The sequence below is a fragment of the Mustela nivalis genome (genome assembly GCF_964662115.1).
Source record: "Mustela nivalis genome assembly, chromosome: 4".
NCBI classification, from domain to species: Eukaryota; Metazoa; Chordata; class Mammalia; order Carnivora; family Mustelidae; genus Mustela; species Mustela nivalis.
In genome coordinates this window covers 139,624,822-139,647,998 of record NC_139023.1, presented here as the reverse complement: position 1 = coordinate 139,647,998, position 23,177 = coordinate 139,624,822, and the positions used below count along the sequence as shown (strand labels likewise).

The window sequence follows — 23,177 nt, the reverse complement described above, 5'->3', positions numbered from 1 at the left end:
GGTTGAGTGCTGCTGCCAAGGCAGTACCTTCTCTCTAAAAGCATTCCTGGTGTTACCAAGAGACAAACCAAAGTGTATGTATGATACCCAGCTGCTTCAGTGGCCTTCCCACTGGGCCGAGACAGATGTGAGACCACAGGGAGGGGTAGAGTCTGTGGCAGACTGCATCATGAATACCGTACCTTCAGATCTCCAAATGAAAATAATAGTAATAAAAGAGTAAGGCAGGGAGCTAGATTTAGTATTCTGACTGCCAGTTGTAATACTCTTGTGTGGGTACGGAGCAGCATTTTTTGAGCGTGTGCGTGTTTGGTGAGGGGAAACTGTGGTGTGGGAGACTGTTTGCAATCTGTGTGTCAGGTTTTTCTCACCAGCCGGCAGTTTTCCCACCAGCTTGTCTGCTAGGGATTACTGTCCAGAGTAGCCACTGGAAACTACACTCTGGGACCACCTTGGGCTATACAGATAGCTGTACATGCTTCCTTTCTCAAAAAGAACCACTCTCTAGCACTTCTCCCCCAAGGGCTGCTGAGAAAGACACAGAAGTTCCCTCCCCGAGAGACGTTAACTGACATGTTCTCTAAACAGGACATAACTTTGCCTGGAGATACCCTTTTAAGCTAGAGACTAGCTCTTGAAAACACAACTGGCTTCTTTCTTGTCATGTAACAGGAGTTCTCTTAACCTTTTTCAGTGGTTCCCTGGACCTTCGGTTCTCTCTCTTCTCTCTCGAAACCACGCTGCCCACCTCCTGCGGAGTGTTCTGTCTGGTTGACGACTTGCTGGGTGTTCTCAGGCTTCTCCCCTGGCTGAGCTGTGTGCATTGTTACAGCAATTAGGTAACTTCATCAGACAACATACAAACTGATAAAATATGTGTGTGAAAACAGAGCTGTTTCTATGAAGTTGAAGTCTTTGTAAAGACTAAATATGGGCAAGTTGCCGTTATGACATTGCTGTCGAATCAGACGGGGAAGAGATAACTCTAACAGATTGGGAAGATGTTTAAAAGATGAAAAGATTTTACACTTTAATTCACACTGAGATGTTTCTCAACTTTGAGTAGCCACACTGGAAATGTTATATTGTATATTATGAGCATATACCTTATGAGGTTCATGCAAGGAAGGCAACTTTGAACTTCAGTTAGTATGCTTGTACTTGAAGAAAATAGCTTGCAATGTGAAAATATTGGCAAGCAAATTTACTTTTATATGGTTCTTGATAAAAGAAGGTGTTTAAGATGTGTATATATGTCATTTTTAATGATTCTCTGCCTTGAATGACATTTTCTGTTAATCTACCAGTTATCATCTTAATTGCAATAGAGTATTTACAGTTGTTCCTTCCTATAGGGCTATATGCTAACAAAATTGAGTAGTTGACTAAGACTGGTCTTCAACCGGGTGAGGGGCAGGTTTTCTTTTCAGAGAAAACATCATTCTAAAAGCTACAGTATCTGTAAAAATACCTTTCAAAACAATTCTTTTTTTTTTTTTTTTTTAAAGATTTTATTTATTTCAGAGAGAGAGAGAGAGATCACAAGTAGGCAGAGAGGCAGACAGAGAGAGAAAGGGAAGCAGGCTCCCTGCTGAGCAGAGAGCCCAATGTGGGGCTCGATCCCAGGACCCTGGGACCATGACCTGAGCCGAAGGCAGAGGCTTTAACCCACTGAGCCACCCAGGCGCCCCCCTTTCAAAACAATTCTTACTGAAAACTGAAGTTTGATGTGTTTATTATTATTTTTTTTAACTATAGCTCTATTTAGTTTTAGTTTTTTGAATACTTAAATATCAGTAATTCTCAACTGGTAAAATCAACATTTTGTTTTCTGTTCCTGTGAAAAATTTCTCACATAAATGACTTTCATCATTCAATATAAGATGATACAAAGTGACTCGTTTTTCAAGTTCAAGGGTATTCAAAAGAGACTTGAAGCAGTAAAATTGGGTGTAATAAATTATCCTTACTTCAGACGTGAACTGATAAGTTGTTTTTATAGAAGGTCTTAGAGGTAAAAGTAAGTTTAGAAAATAAAAAATAGTAATAATCAGCTTATATGGCTGAGTCTGTTCTGTTCCCATTATGTCCTCGGAGGGTGGCCTGTGTTCCCAAGTCAGGCAGCCTGCGCAGCTCCTCAGGTCACACCCAGCCGACCCAGGGCTCCACGAGTGTGAGCTGCTTACAGCTTCCTGGACCAAGGGTCCTTCTAAGCAGAGGTGTTGAAGGTAAAACAGGCAAGACAACTTGGATAAACAACTACTTAAAATTTTCCTTGTACCGACTTGAGCCAGAGTCCAAGGGAGAGACACAGTTGAATAATACATTTCCTGAAGAAGAAAATGTGCTTTTTGGAAATATATATGTACCCTCTAATTGTAACTCGAGAGTCTGCCGTCCCTTGTTGTCTGCACACTATTAGGAGAAGCTAGTGTTGTCACTTTCCTTTTCTGTGGGTTGTTCATCTCTCTTCATGAAGGTTTTTTTTTTGTTTTTTTTTTTTTTTTTTTTAAGCACACCGAACTGGATTTTAGACCCTCTCTGGCTTTAGCAACAAAACTAGATAGAGATAGTCATTTATTACCTGCACATGCTAAGTGCCCGAGAACATTTGTTGAATGAGTGAATGACTTTGCGCGACTCAACAGACATCGCTTCTATTTGCTAATCACCTCGAGTGAAGACAGACATTATCATTAGGTTAATAAACCATTGAAGTTGAGAGTGGGAATGTTAATGCAGGTGGACTGAAGTCAGATTGCCTGGCCTGGGCTGGGAGTTGCACTTTAACCGCCACGCATACATTTTGGCAGTCCTTGATGTATCTTTCTCTCTTCCACCGTGAGAGCTCATTCTTTTAAGACTCCTGTCTGTGTCATCACTCTCCAGTAATATTCATTAAGCTCCTGCCTGCTGAGTACTGCTGGGTTTCAGTCCCTTTTAATGAGCGTGAACGTTTAAGTTGAAGGATAGGCTTTTATGCGACACTGCTTTGTCCTGAAAGGGCCAGTCTGTGAGTACACATGATTTTTGGCACTGTTTTCCTCAGTTCAGTAAGCTAATTAGATCAATCACATATTTTTGTTGGCAAGCTCTGGCTGCCTCTTTAAAACAAGGGGTAAATCAGCTTGTCTTTGTCCTGGGAGATGTTATCAGACCTGGGCCCTTTGTCAGCATTAGCCATTAGTGGGTGCTTTATCTTGATTTTGTAAATTGCAGCTTCCTTTACACAGGAGATGCTCATGTCCTATGATTCCTTGCTAATCACCTTTGTCGCTTAGGGCAGCATACCTTTTCCCTCACTCCATGTTGCTCCTACAGACCAGTGTTGCGTGACGCTTTGCTTTGTGCTATTGCTGGCCAGCTTTTTAAAAAGATGTTTTACAAATAAGGAATGCCACTAAATATTCACCAAATTTACAGAAATCAAAATAAAAGGAAGCGTTTCTAGTGCGTTTCTAGTCCGGCGCTCTTTGGGTTGTGGGATGTGGCTTGTTTGTCCCTGTTTTTTGTTTTTGTTTTGCTCCCAGCATGTAGTGTTTCTAAGTTTTCATAATTTTTCCTTCAAAGCAGTTTTTTTTTTAAGTTGCCCCGCTGTTTTCTCCTTATCTTCTCACCTAGCCTGGTCAGTCCCTCATCACCACACCAGCTGCTTTGTCTATAATCTCTCTCCGTCAAAAACCCCATTCCAACATATCCCATGTTTATCTACCAGACTAATTTCCTTACGTTACTCTTTTGTCCTGTAACTAACTGCTTTGCTTAGAAATCTTTATTAGCTCCCAGTTGCCTAATGAATTAGGGCTTTAACTCACTCGTCTGGTTTTCATTCTCCAGTTCTGTGCATCCTGTCAGCTATAGTTCCTGGACTCTTCAAAGGTCCACCGGCTGCTCAGGGCGAACTTATTTGCGGCTCTGTCATGGTGTCGTGGTTAAGAGCGTGTGTTCTGGGGTCACATTAGCATGGGATCAGATGCTGGTTCAGCCGCTTACCTTGGGCAGTTCATCTTTTAGGTTTCCTATCTATAGATTGGGTATAATGATAGTCCTTCCTTCACAGAAGTGTGAGGTGTGAGTTGTATATGTCTCTCTCACCAAGTAAGAATTCAGCAAAAGGGTGAGCTATTAAGGTATTATGCATGTGTAGTCTAAAATGCCCTTCTAATCATTGTCTCAGTACTGACGTATGCTTACTGTGTGTCAGACACCGCCCTAAAACTCCTAACTGAATTTGTTTACTTCTCACAAGAACTCTGTGAGGAAGGAACTGAGAGCAGTCCTATTTTATAGAGGAGAAGACTGAGTCTGAGAGTTGGACTGACGTGCCTAAACTCACATGGTTGATAAATGGCAGGGCTAGGATTTGATTCTTGGCAAAATCTAGCTCTAGAGTCAGTGCTCTTAAGCACTATTCTGTAAACCTAAATTCTACTGGTGAATCCCTCCCCCCGCCCTGCCAGCCTCTAGGGATGTCTCTCTTACTCTATTACACTTCCTAAAGCGTGTAATAGGGTAATAGGAAGACTGAGTTAGTAATTTCTGGAGTCCTCATTGTTTTGTGTCCTACAATGCTGTACATAGACTAAAAATTCCTTGGACTATGATGTTATTACATGTGAAAATAGAGATTTTGGAATATGGAAACATCAAAGAAGAAAATAAAATACTCCCTGTTGTTCACATGTTATCTGTCCTCTTAGTGTTATTTATAAATAGTTTATATATATGCCTGGTAATAGAGCATATTCATACATTATATACAATTATTGGTCATGCCATGTATATAATTTTATATCCTGCTTCCCTTGTTTAACATTATGTGTTTGCCTATGTCATTAAATATTCTAAATCACCATTATCATGAGTGCAATTTAATTGTTTGTGTAATTTGTCTGCAGGTGGACCTACTGTTTACATCCATTTTTCAAATGACTAATAAATATTTCTATAATGAAGTGGGTCATAGGTCCTGGCTTTGAAGAGGACTTTTGGTATAGAAGCAAAATTGCCTTTTGGAGATTGTACCAGTTTATTATTTCACTATTGTGGGAAAATCCAGGTGTTTCAGTGGCCTTGTTGACTACTTGTTCACTGTTGTTGATCAATAACATTTTGATTAGTCATTGCTAATGTGGTAGGTGATCGAGGGTAAGGGGTCAGGGCTCGAGCTGGATCCAGCCTGAAGCACGTGATGTTCCACGAGTACTTACCTGGTTGATTTTTCAGTAGAGATATGAGGGGCTCTGTAGAATTCTAGGATTTAGGAACTGGAGGGAGAATGCACAAACCATTTAACCCATGTTTTGAAGATAAAGGAAGTGAGATGCAAGGAGGTTAAGCAACTTGTCCAAGTTCTTAGAACTGGTTAGGAGTGGAATGAGTCTTGCTTGATCTGGTTTTCAAACCCATTGATTTTTCATTATGTCACACTGTTTCTCATTTCCCTTAATTATTTATCTACATCTGTCTGTCCGGCTTCCCAGACACAGCTGACCAAATTTGGAGGTACCGCTTAGAATAAAATAATCAATGTTTGTAACTCTTTGGGGCTAAGGTAAGAGGATTCTGGTTGACATAAACAGGCGGTCCAGCTTTGGCACTATATGCGATTCTTCCTTTCCCACGCACAGCCTGTCAGGTGCCAGTGCTTAACACCGATAAAATGGAGGAAGTTGTGATGATGGGACTTGCATGGTGACCTGTCCCTGACAGATAGAGAGAAGCCTCAGGCTCTCTGAGGTTGTTTAGTGCTTTGTGCTTGGAAACAGGTTTCCTTAGGGGTATGGACTGTGGTGGTACTTGCCGTCAGGCTGGGAGGCTCTCTCTTCTGCCATGGTGTTGAGGAAAACCGTGGTGTGGAGCTAATCCATGGACGCTGACTCCATCTAACTGAACCTTGCCCTGGAACCTGGTCCTCAGAAGCATCATTCTATCTAATGCAGACTGGCTTTCCAGGTTTTGAAGTGTGTAAGTCTTCACTGCTCTCGCTCTCTTTGCATTGCTTTTAAGGGCAGTTGGTTTCCCAGGAAGTTTGGGTGGCATGGATGAGTATTTCTGTATATCGGTATTGGGAGATGAGAAGTAAATGCAATGAATTTTTGTAGTTCAGATCTTTTTTTTTTTGGATGTTGTTGTGATTAAGCCATAAAAAGGTTAACAGCTTCAAGGCTGGAAATGAACATTAAATTCATATCTCTCCTTTACTGCCAATAAGATTGACTAAAATGTCCAAGCCAGATATTTCCTCACTTTTCTTAGTTTCAAAATAACCTGCCTTTATCACCCTGTCCTTAAACAAAGAGCATAGGGTGTTATTAATTGATGACAAGAACTACCTTGATGGATTAAAATTTCCCTGTAAAAATAATAAAAAAAGAAACCTGCTTTGAAAATCCTCTGGCCTTTGGGGAAAGGTGAATGCCTAAATCGTAGTTAATATGCTTTTGGATGAGAAGTTTAGAAAAGGAACTTTTAAGAGATAATTATGTCCGTTTATCTCTCAGGAACATATTATGGTTGTTTAAACATCATGGAAATGATAGGTAAAACCGGGCTTCAATTTTTGGCACGACAACCCCCTTTCCCTTTCCTTTATGTATTTGTCCATTAATTCACTCAGATATTATTAAGACCTTTTATGTGACATGCATTGGGTAAAGTGTTAAGATTTTAACAGGGAGCAAGCAAGCCTAGCGAAGTGAGTCTCTTCTAAAATAGGGTTGGGAGGCCATAGGAGGAGGACCATACGGGAGTATTCATTGGAGGAATGATGAACTTCTTGAACTTGTAAGCCAGCCAGAACAAAGGCCCTTCCCTTGGATTTAACTTTGTCCTGGCCATGGCAACTGGATCGTCCATAGCCTTTGCTTGAAAGGAGCCGGTTTGGTTTAAGAAGCTTTAGTCCCTCATTTGCAGGTCGACCCAACCGACCCCCAGTTAACCTAATTTCCCTGTTTGGCATAGAATATCTAAACGAAAACTGCATTTTATAACTCTGCCCCCTCTTTGTCTTCCTTGGAACACAATTTAGGTAGAAACCTGAGTTTGTCTGCTGAGTTGCAGTTCTAATCACCCAAATAAATGCTTTTAGTGTGTGTGTGTGTGGGGGGGGTTAAAAAATTTAATTTTATCTTTTTTCAGTGCTCCAAAATTCATTGTTTATGAACCACACCCAGTGCTCCATGCAATATGTGCCCTCCTTAATACCCACCACCAGGCTCACCCACCCCCCACCCCCCTCCCCTTCAAAACCCTCAGTTGTTTTTAAACAGTATTCAGTGAGTTCTTTCCTGGTCAACAAAGGCATGGGGAATCTAGCAGCAAACAAAATAACAGACCTTGCTTTCATAGAGTTTATAGGCTGGTGGGGCCAAAAGTCAAGTCCTTCTGGAAAGACTAGCTAGTGGTGGAGACATGCAAGGTGAGACCTGAGAGTGAAAAGATCTCTTAGTCCCCCAAGACTTAAGAACATGCCTACAGTGAAAACTTCTGGAAATGTGGGGCTGTGCATAGGAAATGTGAAAAAAGGAGGGCCCTAAATCTATTCAAGCTTAATTATAGTCTTCATCTCAATAGCAGAAACTGTCTGCTGTTATTTGAGAGCCTAAACTTTGTTTCTCTAGGTGGCCAGGTTCATGGCCAGAAGGAAATGCCAAGTCTCCAGTTACAACTGTAAGGGCATTCTTTTTGGACACCCCCATCCCCATCGGATCCGGCAGCTCCAACGGCTCCTTCCTCACCACTTGTTCCCTTAGTTGGAAGACTATGTAGTCCTTCTTTCTCTAGATTGGAAGTTTTGATTGGAATGGATTATTTCTACCCAGAACTCGGGAGAAAATAATTGTGACATGCTTCTGAGCCATGGTGCCACTGCCTGGCCTTGTTTTGTTCCCTGAAGGGTTGTCAGGAACGAATGTGGGCCATCAGCTGCACCTGCGTCATGGAAGAAGTGGCAGGAGCACCTGCCACTGCGCTATAGAGAAGGTCTCTCTGAACCAGGACGCACTTCCCTATTTCACGTGTAAATGCAGCTCAAAGAGAAAAGACGCCCTTTGGAACAGGCCACAGACTCACAGAAAGGCTGAGGCTAAAGCTCCAAGATCAGCTCATCGACGTTCTTTGAACTTTCTTAGACACTTCCCCCCACCCCCCGCCAACAAAATCTTCTTTGGAAATCTCGAATATAAATCTGATAAAAGCAATGAATCGACACCTTAGAGAGTTTTAATATTCGTTATTTTTTAAATGCCTGTGCACCGATTCTCCCCAAAACTCTTGGGTTCTGGCAGGAACAGGCTGAAAAATATCTCATTTATATTAGTGCTTACGGTGGGAGAGACCTGGCCGAGCACTTACGTGCAGTGCTGCATTTCCTCTCCCTAGCAGCTCTGTGACGTAGACATCATTATGGTCCTCTCTGTTTTACACGTGAGGCATTAGGCCCATTGAGATTTAATGTCCCGCCTGAGGTCACGTGGCCAGTAAGTGATGGGAGTTGGACTTGAACCCAGGTCTCTCTGACTAACCAGTCAATGTCCTTAATTGCTGATCTAGTGAGACCCTAGCACTAGACGTCACAGGCTATTGTCTTGACCTCTTGTGGTCACATTTGTGGTCATTGTCAGTGCCAGGATTAGGACTCAGAAATTCTGACCGCTGGTCCAACGTTCATCATGCTGTACCTTCGTGACGGCTGCTTTGGAATTATCAGAGGGATATATCCTAGATCAGGTAATGTCCCCAGAACAGTTCCCTGAAACAAAATGTAGAACAGAGCCCACACATCCTTTGCACATAGCATGAGAAAAGGCTTTTTTTTTGAAAAGGAGAGATGAGTGTTTGTTAGAGGGGAGAGTCTCATTCCTCCTCTCGCCTCTCTTACTGTCTGTTCTGTAACACAAACAAGCAAAAAAGTCTTTGAAAAGTACGTATTTTTGAAAGAAAAAGTTAGTAGTTGGGTTCAATTTATTTATCTTTTTCTCTAGGTTGTTGGTATTTATTTATTTTAAATGAACTCAGTTACCTACCAGTCTAACCTAAGGGGTATGTATTTATTTATTTTTTTTTTTAAGATTTTATTTATTTATTTGACAGACAGAAGTTACAAGTAGGCAGAGAGGCAGAGAGGGAAGCAGGCTCTCTGCTCAGCAGGGAGCTGATTCTGGGCTGATCCCGGGACCCTGAGATCTTGACCTGAGCTGAAGGCAGAGGCTTAACCCACTGAGCCACCCAGGTGCCCGGGGGTATGTATTTTTTAAATGGTAATGTCAGCGCATAGAGTAAAGGTCTCTTTTTTATGTTAATTCTTAAGATTGGTTTGGAGTCATTTAGAACTATAAGAGGCTGAATATTGGGAAATATTGACTGAACTCACCAGGAGCCTGGTATCGTTTTTTATTAGTTTGCCTAGCAAAGGTTATGGTCTTTTTTTTTTTGAAGTCTTGAATATTTTAAAGAATTTTTGTTGGTTAAAGAAATAGGATTTTCTTTCTTTCTAAGGGTCTCTGATAGCTGCGGATATGTTGGTTGTTTCTCATGGTTGGCTGATAGTGGCGGTGAGTGTTGCTGGTGGTCCTGGGGTGTGGATTCTAAGATGAAAGTGTTGCACGTAGGAGTTGGTTAGGAGGTGCTCTTTGAGTCGACTGTGGGGGAGAAGAGGAAGCAGGGCTGGGCAGAGAGAGCGATGATGGACTGCCATCCAGTCTCAACAAAGGCCTGGGCGGACCCTGCAGGGGACCCTAGAGCTGTCGTGAGCTGGGGTGAGGGGGTTGCACCCTCCCTTAGTCTAGGCACTGATGTGGCTGCCTTCAAAGAGGAGGAATCAATCATCCTGGGCATAGTGGCTGTCTTCAGCAGGGGGCAATTTCTAGAGAAGGCTGATAGCCTGGAACACTCCTAGCAGCTGGGAGAATAAATCTCTTGGTCCTTGAAGGCCTGGGAGGATGTTATAGCACCTTGTACCTGCCTGTTCACTCTTGAAATGCAGTAGAAGGAGAGCAGAAGGTAGAGACAAGGTTATCAGATAATCTTTGCTCAATGATTATGATTTAAAGGTAAGTGGGTAGTTGTATAATATGAAGTTTGTTAACTAATTCAGCCATCCCTGTGTGTGTGTGTGTGTTAAGACAGTTTGATGTATAAGTCCATAAAAAGAATATTTTTGGGGGGCGCCTGGGTGGCTCAGTGGGTTAAGCCGCTGCCTTCGGCTCAGGTCATGATCTCAGGGTCCTGGGATCGAGTCCCGCATCGGGCTCTCTGCTCGGCAGGGAGCCTGCTTCCTCCCCTCTCTCTCTCTGCCTGCCTCTCTGCCTACTTGTGATCTCTCTCTGTCAAATAAATAAATAAAATCTTTAAAAAAAAAAAAAGGAATATTTTTGGTATAGAATATCTTTGTTATAGAATTTACCTAATTCATTGTGTGATTTATTCTAGTTTTAAATTCCAACTCTGGCTAAGGCACGGATTTTTAAATTGCTCACACAGGCATGTGCTTTGTATTGTAATTATCTAAAGAAAAGTCTGGAAGCATGCTGCATGGAGATGAGCATGGTCTATAGAAATTTTGTGTAACTAGGAGCCAGATTGCAGAAGCTGATCTGAAGAGGGGATTTAATGTAAGGATTAATGACTGAATTTTTATTTAAAATACTGCATGGTTTTATAATTCATAAACAGTTATACAAAACACATGGAGTTACATTGTGATTTGCTAATTTAAATTATATACAAAAAATTGTGGTAGATCTGTAATTGAATTTATGAGCCGTTCCTCAATTTGATCAGTATATGCCATATGAAAAGCAAGCACAAACATGTTTTGAATCAGCGTTTTGGGTAACGCATCTTTTGATATATCCCCTCTTTTAGAACTGAAGTGATGAATTGGGATATATTACATGGCTCATGTTCCTGTTTTTGTTTTTTTTAATTGGCAGGATAATCAGTTTTGTTCATCTTTCTAACATGCATTGGAATCACAAACCCGTTGGATTTTATTTGCATAGCTAGACCTTGTGTAAGCAGGGAAATAGAACAGCTTCTCTAGTGGCTGACACCCCAAGTTCTCTAGACTGTTTGAGTGATATGGTGTGGCAGTAGCAATGACTGGTTGACTAGTGGCTATAGCTTCTTCAAGCAATTGTTTTATTTATTACCAAACTTTTTTTAAAAAAAATATTTTATTTATTTATTTGACATAGAGAGATCAGAAGTAGACAGAGAGGCAGGCAGAGAGAGAGAGAGAGAGGGAAGCAGGTTCCCTGCTGAGCAGAGAGCCCAACGCGCGACTCGATTCCAGGACCCTGAGATCATGACCTGAGCCGAAGGCAGCAGCTTAACCCACTGAGCCACCCAGGCGCCCTATTTATTACCAAACTTTTAATCTCTCTAAGAGTTGGATTTGTGGTTGGTACAAATTCCATGACACTGTTCTCTTGACATCACGGTCAAATAAGTAACGAAGGGAGATATTTCACTAGGAGCCAGAATGCTGGGAATCACATCCTGTTTTTATCACAGATGCCTCATTTGCTTAGGTGAATTGCTGCCTTGTGTCACTCTCAGATATGTTCTTGTACAAACATGGTATCCGTGAAAGAACCCTTTTTGGTGAAGCCACTCCGACTCCTTTTCCTGACCATGGCTGTGATGGACTCCCCTTCTCTGTCATCTAGTCCTCCTAGTCCTTCTGTCTGCTTCATGTAAACATTCACTTTTCTGTAAGCTTCAGTTCCTTCAACAATAAAATGGGTATGATAGGCCCTACTTCACTGAGTGGCCCTGAGAATGAAAAAGACAGTTTCACAAGCTGCTGTGCAGAGCGAATGCCCCATGTTTGGCAGCTCATTTCACCAGCTCTGACTATTCCTTGCCCAGGCAAACCTCTCCTTACTGTGAGCTGCTTATTCCCCCAGCCCCCCCCTCCCCCGCCATCCCAAAGATTGTATTTATTTATTTGACAGAGAGAGAGGGATCACAAGTAGGCAGAGAAGCAGGCTGGTGGGGGCGGGGTGGTGGGTGGGAAGCAGACTCCCTTGCTTAGCAGAGAACCTGAGGTGGAGCTCAATCCCAGACCCTGAGATCATGACCTGAGCTGAAGGGGGAAGCTTAACCCACTGAGCCTCCCTGGCGCCCCTCAGACTGGATCTTACATGCTCCACACATCTAGGGTAGTTGGGTAAATGCTTCTTGAATCACCCATGAATACAAGAAGATGTGATCCCTACCCTCAAGAAGACCAGAGTCTGGGTCTGCAACAGCTGTAACATAAAGTAGAAACTATGTTGCCGTGGGATGAAGAGGTTTAGAGAAAAAAAGAGAGTGATAGGACAGGTTGAAGGCAGGGACTTAGTAGGTGTTCAGCATAATGTTTTTGATCCTGGCAACCAGAGGTTTTGGGTTGCTAGAATTTTTTTTTTGAAAGATTTTATTTTTTCATTTGAGAGGGAGAGAGAAAGAAAGAGAGAGGACAAGTGGTGGGGGGAGGGGAGAGAGAGGGGAAGCAGATTGTCTGCTGAGTGGGGAACCCAACATGGGGTTCCCCAAGATCATGACTGGAGCCGAAGGCAAGCACTTAACCAACTGAGTCACCCAGGAGCCCTGGGTTGCTGGAAATTTTTTGCTAAATTTTACAGGACATGTTACATATTTGCTTTGAATTCTACCCCCCTCAACTTTTAGTGATAACTTATTCTTTGAACTTTACATGTGATGGGGTGGACAGAGTGGTTTTTGTTTTGTTTTTTGCCCATCAGGTGGAATTAGATCTGAGAGCTTCTGTTAAATGCATTTAGGTTCTTTTGGCACTTTTGTAACAATGTAGCCAATATATTTACCATTATTTATACTGGTTGTGCTGTTATGCTGAGTATATGCTCATTTCATATGCTTGGTGATAGTTCGTGTGTAGATAATTTGAACATTTTTGAATTTAAAAAATTTTCATTATATAGTTATTCTATTTAACGATTTTGAAAAGATTCTCCAGAGAGAGAGTAGAATTAATGATTTTTTAATCACATTTTTTTTGGCTAGCATGTTCTGCTTTGTGGTTTTACTCCCCCAATCACATAAGCCAGATTTAGGAGAGAAATCACAGGGGGATCTGTTCAGACAGTTACTTGTTTGATTCCCCCAGAGGCACTGGCTCTTAGATCTTCTACTAGTGTAACTCCTCTGATCTTTTATTCTGTAAGGTGTTTGTGTCTCTGTATGATGGATGTTTCACTGACCCAAGTAAATGGAAGAAAATTTTCTCCAGCCTTTAAATGTATTGCTTTCCTTGTTCTTTCAAAAACACACTTTTCTTGGGTAAGAACATTTTAGAGGCATCTGGTATCAAATCAACAGAATTGTGGCCTTTAATGGAATTTGAAGCACTGAGAGGTGGTTTGATTGGTAGGAATCTATTTTTGCTTCTTTTTCCTTGGCTATGCCCCCTATACACAATAAAGAAACAACTCCCCACCTCCCCTTGTTTTTTGAAACAAGAGTATCTGATTTTATTGAATCTTGTACTTTGGCTTTTATTGTCACTTTCCTTTTTCCCTCGAAGGGGAGGAAAAACTCTCAACTTGTGTACAGAGTAAATTAAATTATGAGGAGAATAGTCCAAGGAGGAGATGAACTGAGGTTTTGGAACTGAATCTGAGCTTTGCCACGATGTTGCCGATAGTCTAATCTATGATTCAGAAACATATTAGTCATTTTGATATACTGTTGATTTGACTAATTACCCTGAAGGCTGGCTGGCAGACTGAATTGCCCAAGTCACCTAGTAATTTTGATCAAATCAACGAGTAATTATAGTTTTGTGCAGGCAACAAATATAGAATACTGATTATGGTAGACTAAAGATGTTATTGTGATATAATCATATAAAATACTTAGTTATGGCGTTATAGCAGCCTTTACCTTTTTCATACTTCAATACTTAAATTCTCAGCACACAATGGAGAAAGGTTCTTTCAGTATAAACGTGAGATTTTCTGGTGATAAGGTAAATACTTTTATTTTAAATGTACCTTAATTATAATAAGTATGTTTCTAGAAGCCCTCAGAACTAAATATGGTCAGACTTGAAACTCAAAATTCTCTTAGATTTCCCACAGAAAGAGCTTAGAAATGAGCAATTTGTGTGACAGGGCCCAAAGTTATTGTGACTAATTTCACTATTGATTCATCAGATAAATACTAACATTAGCACGACCGGGCCTGACGTTTGATGGGTTTGCATTCTGTCATCATTCTTCTCCCCTCTGGGGAGATCCTTCTCCAGAGGGTGGTGTTTATTACTGAACTGGTAGTTTGCAATGTTTCTATGCGATTTTTGTGGGCATAAATGTAAAATACTGTAGAAACAGAGCCATGTTGACTGGATGAAAAAAATCTGTCTTTAATTTTACTTGCGTTGTCTCCTGTATGGTTTACCTATGTTCCTTTTCCGTGAAAGCAGGAAATATAATTTACTCGGAATTAGTGCAGATTTGCTGTGTAATTAATGTTTGTGGAGCTCCTCCAGGGGAATTACTCTGTGTTGTACAGTAACTTCATCCACTGTGGATGTACTTGACAAAAAAAAAAAAATCAGAAAGAAAGAAAACAATGATCGAAAAATTTCAGATATTTTGAGTTTGCTCTAAGGGAATTGTAGATGTTCTGCTCTTTTCTTGCCTGGCCTTACTTTCTACCTGCCTGTCATCGTGTGAATGTCTCAGTGTGGTGAGAGTCCTTCTTGCATTTGAAGATGCACTTTTTTGGGGTACATCCTGACCCCAAGTGCCTACTGCTTTGTTGGGATACTCAGGTATTTCTCCAGCTTCATGAGAAAAAGAATTGTGAGTATTTGCATGTCTTGCCTTGTGCATTGACGTTAGAGCCTCATTTTGCAACAGGTAAGTTGCAATTCCATTCCAATGGTACTGAGTTAGATCATCAATTTTTGCTAATCCTGCAGGATTTAGAATGGAAGTGAATTATTATGCATATATATGGTAATATTATATAAAATTATTCTTCCAAAAAGAGGAATGCCTTTGCTTCCATATTCTCTTCACAGCTCCTTTGATTTTAGAACTTAATTAGCTCTAGAGTGCCGGATGCTTTGAGGGAAAAGTAGGGACCCTTGTCTACTCTTGCTCATTGTTTTCTACCTGAAACACTAACTCTAGGGAGAAATGGTGCCCATTGCAAAATGTGTCTCCAGCAAAACCGAATTTAAAGCACCATCTTTGATTTTTCTTTCCTCGCTTTTGCTTTCTCTTTCTTTCCCTTCTGTACAAAAGACACTGATACACACATGTTAATTTAGTGGAGAAGAGTTTTAATTAAAGAAGTACTGGTAGGCTGAAACCGTTCCAGTCTGTGCCAGTCTCTCTCGAGGCAAGTGTAGAGGAACTGAAGCAGAATGTGGAAGACTCACGATCTACCCAGTTGCTTCTGGAGGCTTATAGATAAATTAGTGCCTTCCTCCCCATGAGGACAGCCTCTCCGCAGGTCTGCTCAGGAGCCTGGCAGCCATCCAGTGAGTAAGCCTTCCTGGCGCAACAGAGGGACTGCTTCCTGCAAGTGGCTTCAGCTTCTACTTAAATTCTTGAAAAGGCATCACAGCCTAAATTCTGGACCCCCCAAGCAGAAATTAGAGCCTCCATTACCCTTTGTTAATTGCAAATTACATATGGCTCTTCTACTGTAGTGTCTCTGAAGAGGCAGCCACTAATAATTAGTATTTACGTCTGTGTGCAGAGCTAGACTTGTGTGCTTGCGCGCGCGTGCCTCTCTCTGCTCAGGGAGACATAGACTCAAGAGTGTACCTCACCTTGAGGTAAAGCGTGGCTCTGTTCAGGAGTAAGCAGTCTCTTACCAAGTTCAGTACCGGACTTCCACAGGATGACGCTAGTGGTAAAAGGGAGGCTACAGGGTAGGGGGAGCTAGTGCTCACCGGTGTGGTATTTTTCAGAGAAAGTCGAAGAAATTCATTTGTAGGTGCATCATGATCTTTGGTTTTCATGGCAAATATGAGTTCAAAAGATTGAGGTTTGTACAGGTAGAAAAAAAAAACCTATTAAAAAAAGACAGATCATGGGGCACCTGGGTGGCTCAGTTGGTTAACCCACTGCCTTCACCTCAGGTCATGATCCCGGAGTCACAGGATGGAGTCCCTCATCAGGCTCCCAGCTCCACAGGGAGTCTGCTTCTCCCTCTGACCTTCTCCCCTCTCATGCTCTCTGTAGCTTCTGTAAACCGCAGTGCCGGGAGCTTCTCTTGAAATGAGAGATTGTCACAGTGAGCTATATTTACTTAGACGGCTTTTGTTTTTTCTTCAAAAGAGATCCTAGAAAAATGACTGATACCCTGTAGAGCCCAGGATTCCTCCAACTACTTTTGGAGAAACAGTGATCTAGACTGACGGAAGTTTTGGCAGAGCGTTAACTTTTCGTATTCCCAGCGCTATGACCCCCATAAGGAAAGGTAAACTACAGAAATGTAACCCAATAAGTATTATTGCATGATAATATTAAAATAAACATTAGAAAAGCAGTCCTCAAGAATAAGACTGCCACTCTTCTGGATTCTTTCCGCTTTCTTACCGTGTCATTTTTGCTCATATTTATTCCATTGGAAGTTAACAGTTCGTAAATGTAGATGTAGTTGTTTTCCCCTTGTGTGTTTTCTCTTGAATGTTTTCAAACATTCTCTGCTCCTTAAAATTGATTCAAGTGGCATATTATGTTAGGATATTCTTCAATCCCTACTCATACCCATCGGGCTGTAATTATTGCAGGGCACCTTTCCCTTCCTGGCGAGATGAAGAAGAGACTTCTGGCGCACTGTAACTGCTATATTAAGCTGGACTTGGGTACTTTCCTTTGGTTTGGGATGTTCATTGGCTTATATTTTATTTTTATTTATTTTAAAATATTTTATTAGTTTATTTGGCAGGCAGCAATCACAAGTAGGCAGAGAGGCAGGCAGAGAGAGAAGAAGGGAGGCAAGTTCCCTGCCGAGCAGAGAGCCTGATGTGGGACTCTATCCCAGGCCCTGGGATCACGACCTGAGATGAAGGCAGAGGCTCTAACCCACTCAGCCACCCAGGTGCCCCCATTGGCTTGTATTTCAAATGAAAAAATGTTTTTGCTAAGTAGAACATGAATATGGTACCAAATTCAAAAAGCAGAGAAAGGTACACAGTGAAACGAAGTCTTCCTGCCTCCCCTGTCTCCGGGGCCACCCCATGCCACTCCACTGAGGCAGGCTAAGGCACCTTACATACCTTCTTGGGGACTTTGACAGATGGTCTGTGCACGTACAGGCATACAGAGTAACACATTCCTTTTTTTCTTGTACAAACGGTGGCATATGGTACTTGATGTTCTGTCCGTATTCCAACAGCCTTTTGATATCAGAGCTGCCTCCTTCTTCTTCTTCTTCTTCTTTTTTTTAAATTGTGACCTAGGATTCCAATATATAAAAGTCCCTAACTTATATAACTAGGCCATGGCTGGTGGATATTGAAGACCTTTCCACTTGTTTACCCTCGACACCAAAGGATATCACTGTAGTTAGGTTAGTGGTTAAAAGGATTGTGTCTGGATCAGACAGATCTCAGGACATCTGTATGACCCTGATTAGACCTTGATTACTTCTCTGTGACTCAGTGACCTAGAAGGGAGTAGAGTTCACAGGATTGTTGAGAAGGTTTAATGGTGTGAGGTATTTCAAATAGTCCCTACACAGAGAATTGCTCAATACGTGTCAACTCTTACTGTCTGTCATTCTGCCATTTTGTAAGGTCAACGTGTTTTCCTAGGATAAATGCGTAGAAGTGGTTTTCCTGACCCAATTTAATTTTGAAGACTGTTGCCAAATAGTTCTGTCGGTAGAAACGCAGTTCATGCTCTCACCTGAGGTGTAGGAGGGGCGCTCATTTTTACTTCTCATAAGTCACCTCTTGTTACCTGTAAATATGGACTGTAAATATGTAGTAGTTGCTCAGAGGGGAGAGATTTCAAGTTAAAAATTTCTTCTTCCTGAAATTTTTCAGGGCTTCTAGAAGAGCTCACTTTTTATTTTTATCAGTATGACATCTTCTCTTGATGATGAACTGATTGTGGCAATAAGAAATGTGTGAGCAGTAAACTTCTTTAAGCCAGTAGGTTTTTATTATGTACTTCTAAAATTCTTTACCTACTCATGGATGAGAAAATGCAGACTTTTAAATCTTCATACAACACTGGTACCATTTGTTAGAGGGATTATTATATTTACATGTAAGGAAGTGTTACATTATTTTTCTGTTCATAAAAAATAAATGTGAAATTAGAACTTTATAGTGTTAGGTTATCACTTAAGTGCTGCTATTATTCCACTGACTTGAAGGCAAGATACCAGTCTCAACTAACTCAAGAACCCATGGCTTTCACCATTTCTGTCATGTGTATAGTACAACTTTGTGGCCCATTCTGTAGACTGGTGAAGAAGAGTGCTTTGTCCTAATCAGCACAAGGATTATGTTCTAGGAGACAAGCAGATTGTTGATTCTGAGCCTTTGCTAACATTATAATAAATGCTGATCATTTGATCATATCATATGATCTGATCATTTGATCAGATTATAATAAATGCTGATCTGATTGAGTTTGTACCTCACCTTGCAGTGTTTTGGGTAGGAGAGGAAGTGCCCAGCCAGCTATGAAATTTGTAGGGCACCAAGACCTGAACTGATTATTATTCAAGAACCTGGTTACTCATACGGCTAGAACAACCCCCATGGTTTTGAGACAGAACCTTTATTTACAATTCAAGTCACAAAAGTTCCACAGCTCTCTTCGGTAATACCTTTAGTATTGGAACTGGTTGTTAGCCTCTGCTTTGGGACTCTTCATGGTTTTACCATGAATGCATCTTCAGAATGACTTTTAACCTTATTTTGAAGGGGGGGCAGTTCATTCACTGTTTTAAAAATTGGCTGAAGACTACTGCCCCCTCTCTCCAGAGAAGGATGCCAACAATTTATGAGATCCGTGGATCTACAGGGAATGTTATTGGTACTTCCCTCATTGCATTTTGCGTATCTTACGCCATGCACAGATGGGTGGAGGACATTTTGGCAAAAGAAGCTTTTCTTGTTATTTCAAAAGGCAGTCCAGTTTTCGTGTTTCAACAAATCACTCAATGTGTGCAAGAAACTTCTCTGTTCAGTCATCAATGAGCTATTGTCTCAACACTGGGTGTAATTTTCAAAAGCTGTAATTTTTACATTCCACATGCTACAGGTTTCATATCTGAAAATTTTCACTGAAAGCATTTGAAAAACTACTGAGAGGGAACTCATTCTGATTATTACAGCTATAAAGACAAGTACAGACTCAACAGCACAACTTCCCCAAGTACTTACTTTTCCACAGAAAATGACTGAGGCATGTTGGTCAAAAACGTAAAAAAAATTTTTTTCCCCAGGAACATTTCTTGAGAAGAACTTCGATAGTATGAGAAGGTTCTTAGATTCAGAGCATGTAAAATCTCTGCTTTAGACTATTACCCCAGAGAAGTGGTTGGATCATCTTGGGGCTGCATTTACTTTAGTTAAGTTTTAGGACTTTGTGTGAAAAATCTTGACTGAGCTGTCCCTTGATAGCTTTCAACAAAATAGTGGTGTGAAAGGGTGGGGCATACTACCAAGGTTGTAGTGATTAATTGGGTTGTTGGGGAGCCTCCCCGAGAGTGGTCCAGTTTTCGTGTTTCAACAAATCACTCAATGTGTGCAAGAAACTTCTCTGTTCAGTCGTCAGTGAGCTATTGTCTCAACACTGGGTATAATTTTCAAAAGCTGTAATTTTTACATTCCAAATCCTTACCAATAGTGGTTTAGTTTCTTAAATAACCTTAAAAATCAAGTTTCCAAACAAATAATACTAGGTATGAATATGAATATTAACTTTGATTTTTCTACTCCATTTTTTTCTGCTTATCCATTGCATGGCACTTGGGTATGACTTAGTCGGCAGCTGGTTCTTGTGAAATTAAAATGTAAAAACATGATGGAACTATTTCAAGGAATTATTGACAGTTTTTGGCTGTCTCGTCACTGTTTTAAAATATGCACTTATCAAAACCTGAAACTATTTGGAATGTATGTATGGGGAGAATTTTCTTGGTGTGCACTCTGTGTTAGCTGGTGACCTACAACTTGGCAGGACGAAATGAGATTCTGCTTTACTGAATAATGGACAGTCATCAACGAATGAGCCAGAGTCAAAAACTATGGCAGGTTGAGGGAGCCCTAGGACAAGGTCCAGGAAAGTCAGGGGCTATTGGGTGTTTGCTTTATTTTTCAGAGTCCAGAATTGCTATGTGATATGACAGCGAGAGAGAAAAGGAAACTGGGCCAAAGGATTACAGCACAGGGAGGATTTAGATTTAATAGGATTTTATTAGGCTCTAAGCAGAGGTTGTCTGAGGTAGTTTGACCCACACTGAATCCCCCTCTCCCCACTGCTATTACTTGTAATTGAGGGCAGAAGTTTCTACTCTCTTTAGGTGTTCCCAGTATTTGAAGAGTCTTCACCCCAGATGGAATTTTTCATGATAAGCACATTTACAGTAATCGACTTTTTATGTATTTGGTATCAGCCAATTCAGGGCATTCGAAAATGCATTCTAAAACAATGAGTTCTTCTACTGGCAAAAACCAAACAAACTGAATTATATTTGAGATGGTTGATTCCTGTGTTTTGGGTTCTTTAAGTGAAATATGCTTTAATAGTTAAAAAGAATACAGATCGAATCCATTTATAACTGGAATTCTTACAAAGAACTTTTGTACAGTGACCATTATCCTTCTTCAAAGCTTATCTTCTTACCCCTCCCCGCTTGGTATATCACTTGGAATAAAGTACAGAAAATCATGACTTTTGAGCTGGGGGAGACCTGAGAGATAATCATATAGTCCTAACCCACCTAAGAGGTTCCAAATCAAGATCCCTGCTTTCCACTCAAGGTCTCACTGCTGTGTAGTCCTGGGGCCGTGTCCCAGTTCAGAGCTCAAGTCCCCAAGAGGCGACTTGGTGTTTTCTGACTTCCACACTTGGATAACTGAGCTAAAATCTCTTAGCCCTCACCCTTTGTTCTCCACTTTAAATCCACCTAATCTCTCGAACCATTTCTACAGACCAACCAGAGAAATATGAGGAGGGAAGAAGGAGAAGGGAGGGAGCCTGCCATGTCTTTTCATCAGGTTCAAGAGATTACTTCTCATATGGCAACTTGCTGGGGAAAGACTCCAAAAGACTCCACATGGCTTCTTTTTCATCTCTAGGCTTCTCCATGCTGTGTTACTGACCTTGCCTTTCCTCTGCTCTAATTGCTCTACTAAAATCATTTAAAAAAAACCCAAAACCAAAAACCAACAATGATCAATCAATCTATCTTCCTTCAAATTCTCTGTGTTCATTGGTTCTTTCCCATTATGCCTGCAAATATCACTTTTTCCTTAATAAAAATGTTCCCTTGGCTCTGTGTCCCCTTAAGGTGACCATTATTTCTTTTCCTTAAAGAATTTTTTTTATAATCCATTATTAGAGTATATTATATTTTAATAGATAAAAGAAAGATGGCATGAGATCATATATTATTAAATGCCAAAATGTTTACACTGTAATTTCAGTATGCTAGTGAAAGAGGGGTATATTAAAATATAGTCATTTGTAGTTCAGTGGAAAAATGTGATTTTCACACATTTATAGCTTTCCTAAGTATTGTAGTTTTCAAAGGAGGCTGAAATTAGGTAAAGATGTCTGTCTATTTGAAAATGAGGTTGAAGGAATTTTTATGGTAGAAAGGGTATGATCTAGAAGACTAGAATCTAACCTTTTATGATTATATAGTATATTTTATAACCCTGTTATATGGAAGCTTATGCGTGTGCTTTTTTTTTCATAGTCAAAAGATATCATGTACTTTCTAAAAAAAGGCAAGTAAGAATACCTATAATTCTTATGTCGGTTATCTCTATCTTCAATCATGATTTAATAACATTTTTCTTTCCTTACTGATGAAAATATTTTTGTATATAGTATTAATGAAATATATAAATTTGACTACTCAATAGTCCGTTCTGTCTTTGAGGTATAAAATCTGTGCCGGTGTATACATGTGTTTTGATGGTTCCTCCCCCTGCCATGCCCCCCCCCCCCAAAAAAAACAACCCTCAGCAACCACACCACAAAACCATAGGCAACCACTGTTGGACAGAGGCCTTTAGGTATTTTTCAGGATTGGTGGTTCATTTGAAGAAAACAAAATCCCTCCGAATGGTTTACAGAGCTCTTTCCCAGGCATGAAATTCAAGTTGGTGTACATGTGGTGGGTATTTCCGGGAAGAACGGGCTGAATATGTGGCGGGAACACTCTGAGCAGTCCCTACCCCAGGTACCATAGGCCCAAGAGAGCAGAGGACATGAAGGGGGAAATGTCCAACAATGCCATACATGGTGCAAGCCCATGTTCTGGTGACGGCAGCCACTTCTACTTGCTCCTGGCTTTTTGCTAAGTTTTGTCCTGCTCTGTGCTTCACTGGAGACTTTAACTGTGCTCTGAGAGTTAAATAAAAAGCTTGGAGTGGAAAAATGCAAAAAGGAAGAAAGTAAAGCCTGACAACAGGCGAATGCAGAAATGTATTAGAAACCTAGGCGCTTGAGGAAAGGCGCCTTTCTCTGTCTCTCATCAATATGGAGCCCTCTCTTTCTTGTAGTTTTATATTGCCCTGGGGACATGCTAGTGCTCCAATACTCTAACAGGGGAATAAGAGAGAAAGAGAGTGGAAATATCCAGCGCTTTTGTCTGTGGGTATATTCGGAAGTATTTTCATTTATAGAATCTTCTGGCATAGTGTTTGCTACTTAAATGTGGCTTGCTTGACTTACCACATTCTTCAGGCATCTGTTTCAGAAGTATGATTGGGTAAAGCATCATCCAAGTGAGATGCACTTTTCTCAGAGAAGATACAGCTTCCTTAAGGGAATAGGGCCAGGGATCATAGCCAGGAGAAAGAATAAAGATTTCTAGAAGGAACCCTGGACTGGGAATCAGGAGACATTCCATTTCCATCAAAACTAACTGGTAGTTTGTGATTTTAGCTAAGATATTTATCTCGTCTGTAATAAAGTCTCGCTCTCTGCAAG

The 23,177-nt window shown here is 40.9% G+C and overlaps 1 protein-coding gene across 4 annotated transcripts in view; it reads left to right on the top strand.

Moving 5' to 3' along the window:
* The window catches only part of FHIP1A (FHF complex subunit HOOK interacting protein 1A), a 229,383-nt gene that overhangs the window by 126,110 nt on the left and 80,096 nt on the right, over window positions 1–23,177 (top strand). For 3 of the 4 annotated variants that reach the window (XM_082728129.1, XM_082728130.1, XM_082728127.1), the window contains one exon: window positions 695–839. The exons of the other annotated variant lie outside the window; for it this stretch is intronic. The gene's annotated coding sequence lies outside the window, so the exon portion shown is untranslated. The remainder of the gene's footprint in view (window positions 1–694; window positions 840–23,177) is intronic. 4 annotated transcript variants of the gene reach the window in all.